The sequence below is a fragment of the Bos indicus genome, chromosome 21 (assembly GCF_029378745.1).
Source record: "Bos indicus isolate NIAB-ARS_2022 breed Sahiwal x Tharparkar chromosome 21, NIAB-ARS_B.indTharparkar_mat_pri_1.0, whole genome shotgun sequence".
In the NCBI taxonomy this organism is placed as follows: domain Eukaryota; kingdom Metazoa; phylum Chordata; class Mammalia; order Artiodactyla; family Bovidae; genus Bos; species Bos indicus.
The window spans coordinates 32,305,691-32,319,970 of NC_091780.1; the positions used below are offsets into that span (position 1 = coordinate 32,305,691).

A 14,280-nucleotide genomic window follows, 5' to 3' on the forward strand; every position below is an offset into this window, starting at 1 on the left:
TTGCATTATAGGGGTCCCAGAGGGAGAAGAGAGAAGGAAAACATTCAAAAGTGTATCTGATAAAATTATGGCTTAAAACTTTCCAAACCCGAAGATGGAAACAGATAATCAGATACAGGAAGCACAGAGGGTCCCAAACAAGATGAACCCAAACAGACCCATACCAAAACATATCACAATTAAAGTGGCAAAACTTAAAGAGAGAATTCTAAAAGCAACAAGAGAAGAACAGAGTCATATACAAGGGAACACCCATAAGGCTTCTGTAGCAAGCCTGCAGGCCAGACAGGAGTGGCATGAAATATTCTAAATGCTGAAAGGGAAAAACTAGGATACTCTCTACCCAGCAAAATTATGAGTCAGAACTGAAAGAGAGATAAAGAACTTCTCAGACAAGTAAAAGAGTCCATGAACTCTAAACCAATCCTAAAAGACATGTTATAAAGTCTTCCCTAAGTGGAAAAGAAACGACTACAACAAGAAGTAAGAATTTCTATTAAAGGAAAACTCCACTATTACAGTAAGTAACCATTTAGCCCTTACTATTAAGGGCTGTGGTATGGTAGATATACAGCAAAGGCTGAGGATCAACCATTTAAATAAGTCAGCATAAAAATGAAAAAATAAAAACTGTAAGATCAACTATAACTACAATGAACAGTTAAGGGATACATGTGAAGATGTAAAATATAATGTAAAGAATACAAAATATAGTGGGGGTGAGAAAAATGCAGATCTTTTAGAATATGTTTTGATTTAAATGACTACCAGTTTAAAACAAGTAGATATACATCAACACATTCTTTTCAAGTGCACAAGGAATGTTCCCCAGAACAGATCATATGCTAGGCTACAAAACAAGTCTAAACAAATTGAAGAAAGTTTATATCAAGCAATTTTCTAACCACAATGGTATGAAAAAAGAATCAATTACAGGAAGAAAAATGAGAAAAACACAGACACATGGGGACCAAGCAGTACACTAATAAAAACATCAAGCGATTAATGAACTAATCAAAAAGGATATCAAAAATTACCTTCAGACAAATGAAAATAAAAACACAATTCTCCAAAACCTATGTGATGCTGCAAAAGCAAATCTAAGAGGCAAGTTTATAGCAATATAAGCCTATGTCAGGAAACAAACAAAACAAAAAATCGTAAATAATCCAATCTAGCATCTAAAGTAATTAGGGAAAAAAAAAGAACAAAAAGCTCAAAGTGAGCAGAAGGAAGGAAATAATAAAGACCAGAGAGGAAATAAATAAAATAGAGACCAAAAAACAGAAAAGATCAATTTCATCAGCACCTGGTTTTCTGAAATGACAAAATTTAAAGCCTTTAGCCAGGCTCATCAAGAAAAAAAGAAAGTGGATCCAAATAAACAAAATGAGAAATTAAGAGAAGAAACTACATCTAATATCATGGAGATACAAAAAAAAAATCATAAGAGAATACTACAAAATCTTATGAGAATATGGCAACAAACTGGCAACAAACAGAAGAAATGGATAAATTTCTAGAAACATACAAACTTCTAAGACAGAATCAAGAAGAAATAGACAACCTGAACAGACCAATCACTAGCAGTGAGATTGAATTAGTAATCAAAAAAAAACTGACAGCAAACAAAAGTTCAGGAACTGATGGCTTCATAGTGGAATTCTACCAAACACATGAAGAACTAATACTTAACCTTCTTAAACTATTTCAAAAAGTTAAAGAGGAATAAATACTCCCAAATTCATCCTACAATGCCACCATCATGCTGATACCAAAAAGAAACACAGATACTCCAAAAAAAGAAAATTACAGGGCAACATCTCTGATGAATACAGACGTAAAAATCCTCAACATAATATTAGCAAACTGATTTCAATAATATATAGAAAGATCACACACATGATCAAGCAGGGGTTTTTCCAGGGATACAAGGATGACCCAATATCTGTAAATCAATCAATGTAAAACACAACATTAACAAAAGGAAGAATAAAAATCACATAATCATAGACGTAGAAAAAATATCTGATAAAATTCAACATCCATTCATGACAAAAACTTTTATCATAGTTGGTACAGAAGGAACACATTTGAATATAATAATGGCTATTTATGACAAATCCACCGCTAACATCATAGTCAATGGTGAAAAGCTGAAAGTTTTTCCTCTGGGATCAGGAACAAGACAAAGATTTCCACCTTTACAACTTCTCTTTAACATAGTATTGCAAATCCTACACATAGTAACTGGACAATAAAAAGAAACAGGACACCCAAATTGGAAGGAAATAAGTAAAACTGTCCCTATTTGCAAATGACATGATGCTCTATACAAAAAATACTAAGGTCCCAACCAAAAAACTATTACAACTGATAAGTAGGTTTAGTAAAGTTACAGGATACAAGGCTAACACACAGAAATATGTTGCTTTTCTACACACTAATAGTGAATTATCAGAAAGCAAAAAAAAAAAAAAAAAAATCCCATTTAAAATCACATCAAAAAAAAAAAAAATATATATATATATATATATATATATAGGAATAAACTTAACCCAGGAGGTAAAAGACCTACGCTCTGAAAACTATAAGACACTGATGAAGGAAACTGAAAATGATACAAAGAAATGGAAAGATGACCCATGTTTATGGACTGGAAGAATTCATATTGTTAATATTACCCAAAGTAATCTACAGATTTATGCAATCCCTGTCAAAATACTTGTGACATGTTTGCACAGAACTAGACCAATAATCCTAAAAATCATTTAGAATCACAAAAGAAACTGAATAGCCAAAGCAATCTTTAGAAAAAAGAACAAATCTGGACTCACACTCCCTAACTTCAGACTACACTACAAAACTACAATAACCAAAGCAATATACTAACGGCACAGAAACAGACACATGTATCAGGGGGATGGAATAGGGAGCCCAGAAAAAAACCCATGCACTTATGGTCAGTTAATTTACAACAGAAGAGGAAGGAATATACAACAGGAATAAAGACAGTGTCTTTAATAACTGGTGATGGGAAAACTGGACAGCTACATGTAAAAGAAAAAACTGGGACATTTTCTCACTCCAAATATAAAAATAAATCCAAATGGATTAAAGACCTAAATGTAAGACCAGAAACCATAAAATTCCTAGAAGAAAATGCAAGCAGAACACTCTTTGATATAAACTGAGGCAACATATTTTTGGATCTGTCTCCTAAGACAAAGGAAACAAATGTAAAAATAAGCAAATGTGACATAATTAAACAAACTTTGTGAACTATAATTTGTAGATTAATAAATACATTAAGGGACATGTTTAGCACAAACTTAAATACCACAAAGAATTTCTGAGGAGCCATCCATTTGGATAAAAAATCAATAGAGTGAGCAAGCACAGAAGTGATACCAAGAGCCCATGTCAGGTTAAATGCCACCATTGTGTCGGGTTAAAAATGTTATATTAGGGCTTCCCTGGTGGCTCAGTCATGGAGAATCCACCTGCCAATGCAGGAGACATGGGTTTGCTCCCCGATCCAAGAGGATCCCACATGCCTCGGAGCAACTAAGCTTGTGTGCCATAACTACTGCGCCTGTGTCCTAGAGCCCGGGAACCACACCTACTGAGCCCACACGCACCACGACTGAAACCCATGCTCCACAACAAGACAAGCCACCACAATGAGGAGTACACACACCGCAACGAGAGAGTAGCCCCAGTTCATCACAACTGGAGAAAACCCAAAAAAATAAAATAAATTTTAAAACAAGTTTTAAAGGCTATGTTATCGTTTCTCTCAAAAAGACACATAAATGGCTGGTGAGAGCATCAAATGATGTTAAACAGTATTAGTCATTAGTGAAACACAAATCACAACCTAACAACTACAGTGAGATACCTCTTCACAAATACCAGGATGGCTATAATCAAAAATCAAAAACCCAAAAAACAAACAAAACCAGCGTTACAGATGATGTGAAAAATTGGAACCCACCATACACTGCTGATTGTGAATGCAATATGGTGCAGCTGGTTCTGTAAACAGTCTGGCAGTTCCTAGAGTGGTTAGATACAGAGTTACAGTACAAACCATCCATTGCATTCTTAAGAGAAATGAAAACAGGCCCACAAAAAAGCTTATACATAAATGTTCACAGAAGTGTTGTCTATAGTATTCAGAAGCTGAAACAATCCAAATGTCTATCAACTGATGAATGGATTAAAAAAACGTGGTACCCACACAACAGAATTATTATTCATTCATAAAAGAAATGAAGCTCTTGGAAAAGTCAAACTACCAAGACAGGAAAAACATCAACGACTGCCAGGGATTGAGGGGGAAGGAGGAATAGGCAGAGAAAAGAGAATCTTTAGGCCTGTGAAAGCACTCTGTATAATACTATAATGATGGATACCTGTCATTATGTGTGTGTGTGTGTGCATGCTCACTCAGTCGTGTCCAACTCTTTGCGTCTATATGAACTGTAGCCTGCCACACTTCTCCGTCCATGGGATTTTCCTGACAAGGATACTGGGGTGGGTTGCCATTTCCTCCTCTAGGAGATCTTCTTGACCCAGGGATCAAACTCACATCTCCTGCACTGGCAGGCAGATTCTTTACTACTGAGCCGCCTGAGAAGTCCTCACCTGCCATTACACATTTGTCCTAACCCATAAAATGTACACCAATAGTAGAGAGTAATGTAAACTATGGACTTTAGGTTACAACAATTTGCCAGTGTAGGTTCATCAATCGTAACAAATGTACCACTCTGGCAAGGGATGTTGATAATGGAGAGGCTATACATGAGAAGGAAATGGTAACCCACTCCAGTATTCTTGCCTGGAGAATCCCATGGACGGAGAAGCCTGGTAGGCTATAGTCCACGGGGTCACAAAGAGTCGGACACGGCTGAGCGACTTCACATCACTATACATGAGTAGAGACAGGGAGTATATAGGAAGTCTCTGTATTTTCCTCCTAATTTTGCTGCAATTCTAAAACTGCTCTAAGAAAAGATTTATAGGCAACTGTCCTGTGATGTCAGTGGTACAGCGTGTTTGCCACTTTATTATATAGCTAAGCAGAACATGTGCTTAATCTTTGGATGCTGAAGGAGACGGATGGGCTTTGGAGTGAATGTGGCAGTTTAAAAAAAAATACCTTGATTTTTTGGACCTGCATATTTAGGTGTTTCGGAACACAGCTGTTTCCTCCTTGAGTTTCAAATATAAGACTGCTATAGTCACATGACAATATTGAGAGGTGGAATCTTGTTTGTTACTGTCATTCCCATTCCTTTTCGTTTAGAATCAGAATAAAGTTGTATTTCAAATATCAAAAAAAAAAAAAAGGATGGGGAGGGTTCTTATAGTGCTGCAGGAAGATCCTGAACTCAACTCCTCCTATGTACACAACAAATCTAAAACTATACATGAATAATTTCCTTGGAAAGGGACATAAAAACTTGGTAAAAAGAACTTCCACAACAAAGGCCAGAACATCAATACAGACATGAAAGGCACAGGATGAGAGAGGCAGAGACAGTTCAACCAAGGAAAACCGCAATACCAGCTGTGTCAATTCACAATTAGGAGGCACCAGAAGATACGGATCTTTTCTCTGAAAAGCAAGGGATCTGAGCTCCACATCAAGCACTCCAACCCCTAGATCCTGCACAGGAGAGATGAGCCCCCAAACAACTATCTTTAAATAACAATAGAAAATACGTCCAGGAAATCTACAGAACTTCTGGGAATGGACAACCACTCTTAAAAACTCACAGGTAGATTTACTCAACCCAGGAATCAGCACAAAAACACCTGATTAAAAAGTGCATAGACCATAAGTGATGAAGACCCACTTTCTAATCCTGAAGTATCTTCCAGAGACTATAAGCCAATCAGAACACTCCCCAGGGACTGAACCATTGGCAGGAGCCTTTTCTAAGATTTATTTTTTATTGAGGTAACCTTGGCTTATACCGTTACATACTTTCACGTACATAACATGATATTTCTACTTGTGTATACCCAACAGTGTGCTCACCAAAAATTCAGATTCCATCTGTCAACACAGTTAACTACCTTTATCCATTGTACCCTACTCCCCTCCTGTCCCTTCTCCTCTGGTAACCATTATTCTGTTCTCTGTATCCGCATGTTTCTTCTGGTTTGGGTTGTTCACTTATTTTTTGTTTTTATATTTCACATAAGTGAAATCTTACAGTATTTGTCTTTCTCCCATGCGACTTACTTCACTGAGCATAGTACACTCAAGCTCTATCCATGTTTATGGATGAATAGTACTTCATTATGTGTGTATACAAATACATATATATCACATCTTCTTTATCCATTCATCTATTGATGAGCACTTAGATTGTTTCCACATCTTGGTGATTATAAATAATGTGGCAATGAACATGGGGGCAGAGTTATATTTTCAGATTAGTGTTTTCATATTCCTTAAATAAATACCAGAAAGTGGGCTAGCTGGATCATACGGTAGATCTATTCCTAATTTTTGAAGAATGTCCATAATGTCTTCTAAAGTGCCTGCACCAATTTACAGTCCCACCAACAGTGCATAAGGTTTCCCTTTTCTCCATATCCTCACCAAAATTTGTTATTTCTTTGCTTTGCAATAATAGCCATTCTAACTGGCATGAAGAGATATCTCATTACAGCTTAGATTCGCATTTCCCTATTAATTAACGATGTTGAACATCTTTTCATGTGTCATTTGCATATCTTCATTGGAAAAATAACTATTCAGATCATCTGCCCACTTTTCAATAAATTGTTTCTTTTTGTTGCTGTTGAGCTGTATTAGTTCTTTATACATTTTGGATATTGACCCCTTATCAGATACATCATTTGCAAATACCTTCTTCCACTCAGTAGGTTGTTTTTGTTTTGTTGATGGTTTCCTTTACCGCACATAAGTTTTTTAATTTAATGTAGTCCCATTTGTTTACTTTTGCTTTTGTTTCCCCTTGGCTTAAGAAACTAATCTAGAAAGATATTGCTAAGACTGATGTCAAGGAACATACTACCCACAGTTTCTTCTAGGAGTTTTATGGTTTCAGGTCTTACATTTAAATCATTAATTCATTTTGAGTTGATTTTTGTGTACAGTGTGAGATAGCAGTCTAGTTTCTTTTTTTTGCATCTTGCTGTCAAGTTTTCCTAGGACTACCTGTTGAAGAAGCCGTCCTTCCTCCATTTTATGAGCTTTGTTCCTTTGTAGTCCATATATGAGTGGGTTTATTTCTCAAATCTCTTCTACTGGTAAGTGTATCTATTTTTCTGTCAATGTCATGCTGTATTGCTTACTATGGCTTTTCAAAATAGTTTGCCATCAGGAAGTGTGATACCTCCAGTTTTGTTCTTTTCTCTTAGGATGCTTTGATTATTCAGTATCTTGTGCCTCCATATAAATTTTAATATTATATAAAGTTCATAATTTTTGGCTTTATTTCTCCTGGAATGTTGACAGGATTGCACTGAATCTGTAGATTGCATTAGGTAATATGGCCTTTTTAACAATATTAATTCTTCCAATCCATAAGCATGGAATATCTATTTATTTGTGTCTTCTTAAATTTCTTTCAACAATGTATTATATTTTTGAGTTTAAAGGTCTTTCAAATCCTTACTTTCATTCCTATTTTATTATTTTATTGCAATTTAAATAGGATTCTTTTCCTAATTTCTCTTTCTGCTAGCACATTGTTAGCATATAGTAATACAACAGATTTCTGTATTTTTATTTTGTATCCTGCAACTATACTGTAATTATTATTTCTTTTCTTTCTTTGGCTTATCGGCATGTGGAATCTTAGTTCCTCAACCAGGGATCAACCTGTGCCCCTGCAGTGGAAGTGTGGAGTCCTAACAAGTGGTCTGCCAGGGAATTCCCCTGTATTTATTTCTAAGTTTTTTGGTGACATCCTTAGGGTTTTCTATTTATAAAATCATGTTATCCATAAATAGTGATGAATTTACATCTTCTTTCCAATTTGGATGCCTTCTACTTCCTTTTCCTGCCTGAGTGCTCTGGCCAGGATTTCCAATACTATGTTGAATAAGAATGGCAAGAGTTGGCATCTTTGTCTTGCCCCGAATTTAGAGAGATCGATTTAAGCTTTTCACCATTAAGTATGATATTAACTGAAGGTCTGTTTCATATATGGCCTTTAGTATGTTGACGTATATTCCTCTTAAACGCACTGTGTTGAGAGTGTTTATCATAAATGAGTGTTAAATGGTGTCACGTGCTTTTTTCTGCATTTATTGAAATCATGATTTTCAGCCTTCATTTTGTTAAAGTGGCATATCACATTTACTGATTTGTAGATGCAAATTTTTTTTTAAAAAACCACTGAAATGTACACTTTAACAGTTGAATTTTCTATGCGAAATATCTCAACAAAGCTTTTTAAAAAAAGGACTTAGAATTTCCAAAATTTCAGTTACTACTTTCATACTTGTCCTAACTACCATCTGTACTACTATCTACATAACATTTCTCTATCGAAAGAACTACATTTTGACTTAAATTTTAAAAGGAACCATAACACCACCATAAATGAAAAATCTGCTAATATAAAAAAATGAATATGGCAAAATACTGGGAGTGCTACTCAAATTAAATTTGAGAACTCCAGGCTACAGGAAAACAATGGCCAAGCAGAAAATAGAGTACACACACACACACACACACAAAAGTTAGTAAGCAGGGAATGAACACTAGGACTAACTGGGCCCAAGGTTTCTGAACAAGTTGCTGCCTGTGATAAACTGAAGTCTCACTTGTCCTACCCTGCCGTGCAGTCCCAGAATGTACAGACACCTGAGAGTCCTAGAGATAAAAATGTGAAGACTGGCTCAAGTGCCAGGAAAGGCATCTGTCCTCTCTGAGTTCAGGCGCACAGGTTCTGAAAAGGCAAGAATCAAATGGCAGGCCCAAAATAGGAAGAAGCCTGCTATCAGCACGACTCTAAAAAATATAGGCCCAACTCACCAAAGTAACAACAGTACTTCTATCTATGATCTGTCTCGTGTTTGTCAGTAAATTCTAGAAAAATCAGGGTTTCAATCAGTTACTCTCCAACATTCATAAAATTTATCACTCATGTTTTTGCCTCTTCTAAAATAAAAGAAAATCTTGAGTATTTACTTTCTGAGACTGGAACTTAAACAATGCTGGTGTCAGCACACTCAAAACTATTGGTAATTTTTCACATTTGCCAACTTGAAAATAAGTGTATAACAGTAAAGTAAGTATTCTGAAAAGCAATACAGACATTTTATAATTCCAAGTTATTTAATGAGGTTTTGAATCCTATATTTATTGCCATGAATACATTAACTAAGAGGTATTTCAAGCTGGTTTTAGAAAAGACAGAGGAACCAGAGACCAAATTGCCAACATCCACTGGATCACTGAAAAAGCAAGAGAGTTCCAGAAAGACATCTATTTCTGCTTTATTGACTATGCCAAGGCCTTTGACTGTGTGGATCACAATAAACTGTGGAAAATTATGAAAGAGATGGGAATACCAGACCACCTGACCTGCCTCTTGAGAAACCTATATGCAAGTCAGGAAGCAACCGTTAGAAATGGACATGGAACAACAGACTGGTTCCAAATAGGAAAAGGAGTACGTCAAGGCTGTATGTTGTCACCCTGCTTATTTCACTTATATGCAGAGTACATCATGGGAAACGCTGGGCTGAAGAAGCATAAGCAGGAATCAAGATTGCTGGGAGAAATACCAATAACCTCAGATATGCAAATGACACCACCCTTATGGAAGAAAGTGAAGAACTAAAGAGCCTCTTGATGAAAGTGAAAGAGAGTGAAAAAGTTGGCTTAAAGCTCAACATTCAGAAAACTAAGATCACGGCATCTGGTCCCATCACTTCATGGCAAATAGATGGGAAAACAGTGGAAACAGTGGCTGACTTTATTTTGAGGGGGGCTCCAAAATCACTGCAGATGGTGACAGCTTTCATGAAATTAGAAGACGCTTACTCCTTGGAAGGAAAGTTATGACCAACCTAGACAGCATATTAAAAAGGAGAGACATTACTTTGCCAACAAAGGTCCATCTAGTAAAGGCTATGATTTTTCCAATAGTCATGTATGGATGTGAGAGTTGGACTATAAAGAAAGCTGAGTGCCAGAGAATTGATGCTTTTGAACTGTGGTGTTGGAGAAGACTCTTGAGAGTCCCTTGGACTGCAAGAAGATCCAACCAGTCCATCCTAAAGGAGATCAGTCCTGGGTGTTCACTGGAAGGACTGATGTTGAAGGGGAAACTCCAATACTTTGGCCACCTGATGCGAAGAGCTGACTCATTTGAAAAGACCCGGATGCTGGGAAAGATTGAGGGCACGAGAAGAAGGGGACGACAGAGGATGAGATGGTTGGATGGCATCACTAACTCAATGGACATGAGTTTGGGTAGGCTCATGGGGTTGCAAAGAGTTGGACATGACTGAGTGACTGAACTGAAGAGGTATTTACTTTCTTCCATAAACCCATGCTTCTTTGAAAATATCAAAATTACCTCTCCTTTCCAACAATATATTAAAAACGAGCTTGACACATAGAGAAATCTTTACAAACGAAATATGATGTCTGAGATTTGCTTCCAAAAGAATAGGAAGCAACAGCTTTTGTGGGGCAAGACTGTCCATACATAGGTAATTGCTGAAATAGATTGGTACATAGAAATAAATTTTTCTATTCTCTCCACTTCGCATATGTTTTCAAAATATATAATAAACTTACTTTAGGAAGTTATCACTAAAATGTAGAAATTATTTTAGTAAAGTTTCATGAAATCTTTAGTGTTTCATGTCACAGAGCAAAAAAATACTTCCTTCTAATATTTTTTAAGGATGTCTCCACCAATGGACTGTAGATCTTTCTCTTTATATTCCGTAAGACCTACTGCCAAAGCCAGACAGATGTCTGTGAAAAAGGTTACCATCCCGGCATAAAACTGGAAACAGATTTTTATTAGTGACTTGTTTGTTATACAAGCCATTGGCCTTTTTCATTTCTACAATTTCAGAAATGCTGATTTCACAAAGGATATTAGACTGCACCATTACAGAGAATCCTATTTATCTTCCCATTAAATACCACTACCACTTTCTAAGTGTTTAAAGAATGTTCCTATATGATTTCCCAAAGAATTTTTGCTTTTTCTTTAAACTAGGCTGGGTTGTGATTGGGTGTGAAGGTGAAAGAGGACAATGTCAATCCCCTTCATATAGTGTTTAAAAGAAGGAATTAGTGAAGTCAGTATCAAATCAACATGTAGAGATTCTTAAATATCTGTGAAGCTGGAAGAACAATTTTGAAGTCTATGCTTAAAACACTAGATCCTTTGGAGCTCAAGTAACCAATTTTTTCATAACTGTATCTATATAGCCACACTGATTATGCTTCCATATAGATCCACCAGGTAAACTGACCTAAACCATCAGGGTTCAGAGAATGAAAAAAAAAAAAAAAAAAATTGTAGCTCAAGGGAGTGGGGAGAAAGAAAGAAAAGGAAAAAGCATATGGTGAGTGTTTAATATGAGCCAGAAGCAGTTCTATGGAGAAGGCAATGGCACTCCACTCCAGTACTCTTGCCTGGAAAACCCCATGGACAGAGGAGCCTGGTGGGCTGCAGTCCATGGGGTGGCTAAGAGTCTGACACAACTGAGCAACTTCACTTTCACTTTTCACTTTCATGCATTGGAGAAGGAAATGGCAACCCACTCCAGTGTTTTTGCCTGGAGAATCCCAGGGACGGGGGACCCTGGTGGGCTGCCGTCTATGGGGTCACACAGAGTCGGACACAACTGAAGTGACTTAGCAGCTTAGCAGAAGCAGTTCTCAAGCTTTAGACACCTCATTTACTTGCTATCAACAAACTTGTGAGATAGACAATAATATCCATATTTTACGGGTGAGGAAACTAAGGCTCAGAAAAATTTGTCTGTCAAAGGACAAGCAGGAGAGCTGGGATTCAAACTCAGATCAGTTTGCCTTCAGAGCCATTAAGCCACACTTCCACTGACACCTTTTCAAATCATAATAAAAAATTGACTCTGTAATTAATATTAATTCCTTAGTGGATATTATTCAAATCACTTCAATATGCAGCATAAATCAATCTGCCACGAACATATTTTGGGGAAAAGTCGTATTTAACAACAACGACAAAAAAAAAAAAAAATACAAGGACCAGAGCATCAATATAAACCAAAGTGGGACACTGGTCAGAACACCAACCTTAGGTTTAAAAAGCTTAATTCCAGATGAACCATTTACCAGCGGCTGACCTGGGGCAAGGAATGACCTCAGTTTCCCCACTGGTAAAATGTACAACGCTTATCTCGTTCTTCCACCTCGGATTGTTGACACTGATGAGAACGAAATTGCTAACGCTGGTGAAATCAACATGTGCTTATATATAAGGAATTACTCTATTCAATAAGATATTATACTGAAGAGCTATTTTCATGTCAGAATAACTTGGCACAAATAGAATGAGGAATACAGTTCACCAACAACAGGAAGAAGCTGCTCTCAAGCGGGCGGGCCCCATCTCAGCGGGAGCCACTTGACAGCAGCAGGTGCTGCTTGGAGGACCAGTTTTCTGTCTGCTTTCAAACAATCCCGTCCCTCACTGGCAGGGGAGGGAAGGCGCGAATGAAGGGCTGGGCAAGGAGCACCAAAAGAGGCAGAAGGTTAGGTTCTACTACCCCCAGGTGCCAGGCCCCGGTTAAACTCTTTACCCCTCCAGGCCTCAATTCACGCATCTGTAAAACGCAGAGACCTTTCCCGCCCTGCTTCCCAGGCAGAGCTAATACCCCAGTCAACGTGCAGGAAAAGCGTGGTAAACCCTGTGAGAATGACACGGTGACGATCACCTGTCAAATGAAAGGCTGGGAGGACGGCTCCTCTGTTAGCCCCTAGTAGTTTGGACATTCCGAAAGCGTCGACCCGCGGCCGCCCTGGGCCGTCCCTCTGATGGAGTAACGCAGCCCCCCGCCCACCTCTCGGCCCGCGGGGTGCGCGGAGTCCCTTGTCGCCCACACCCCTAGATGAGTCCGCAGGGCAGGCCCAGCGCCTGCCCACCCCTGTCCCCAGGCCTCATCGAAGGACCCCACGGCCCTCCCGAGCTGCCGCGGCTCCCCTCCCCCAGCAGTGTTCCCTGTCCCTCTCCGCTCGCACTCCCAGGTGAGGGGAGGGGGTGAAAGCGCGTACCCCGCCGCCATTTTGTCCCCTTGGCCCCCTCTACGCCTTCCGCCGACCCGCACCCCAGTCCAGGATCTCCCGGCTCTGCGTAACGCGCGCCCCTCGCGGACACTCACCCCTGGCCGCCCTGCGCAGTTCGGGGCGGCTCCGAGCGTCCCGCCGGGAAAGGGGCGGGGCGGGGCGATTGCGGAGGGGCGGGGCGGCTGGCCGGCGCACCACGTGACTCCCAGCTGCGGCCGCGCCCGTCGGTGCTCCACTCGCCGGCAACCCGCGCGCAAGCGCAGCCAGCTTCCCGCCGACGGGCAGCCGAGGCGGGAGGTAGGGCGTGGGTTTCTTTCGTGACCCGGGCGCGGCTGCTTCTCGGGTCTGTTCCCTTCCCCAGGCCGTGCTTGCATCCCGCTTTTGGCCACACAGTTGTTTCTCTCACGAAATCAGTCCCTCCCTTTCCTCTGCTTCCTTTATCACCATAGTCTGTCCCATAGATAAAGAACATAGAAGTCCGCCTCAGAAATCTGTAACTCTGAAATTGCTTCAGAAGAGTGCAGTCCTAAGCCAAACACAGCTTACCCTCTGCCGCAAAGCTTTATTCGGCACCGCCCGTGTGCCAGACTTGAAAGGATCAAAGTACAAAGACCTAGCAATTGTGTGTTCTGTACTTCAAAGACAAACATACGAATTAAGTAATCCAGCAATGTCAGAACCATTCAGACCTTAATTATCACATAAGTATTACCCCATTCACTTCTCAGCCGGCCGAGAAACTTAAGCTCATTATACCTTTCCCTCCCCTTTTTTACCCACAGTATGCAGGAAGTTATGGAATCCAATGGAGTTTACATCGCAGCTGGACTGTAAGTGCTGTGAGGGCAGGAACCATACTGGTGGTGGTTCAGGCCGTTCCCAACTCCTGCCTTCTTAGAAAACTTGCACTTTGATTGAACAAGTGTTTTTTGAGCACCTACTGTATGTCAGATGCTATTCTAAATGCTTGGATTTAATTAAAC

At 39.2% G+C, this 14,280-nt stretch overlaps 1 protein-coding gene across 5 annotated transcripts in view; it reads right to left on the bottom strand.

Moving 5' to 3' along the window:
* The window catches only part of SCAPER (S-phase cyclin A associated protein in the ER), a 421,796-nt gene extending 408,323 nt beyond the window's left edge, over positions 1-13,473 (bottom strand). For 4 of the 5 annotated variants that reach the window (XM_070775324.1, XM_070775325.1, XM_070775323.1 and 1 more), the window contains exon 1: positions 13,393-13,412. The gene's annotated coding sequence lies outside the window, so the exon portion shown is untranslated. Of the gene's footprint in view, positions 1-13,392 lie in introns of all 5 variants that reach the window. The other variant, XM_070775326.1, reaches the window with a different exon arrangement.
* Between the last annotated feature and the right edge of the window lie 807 nt (positions 13,474-14,280).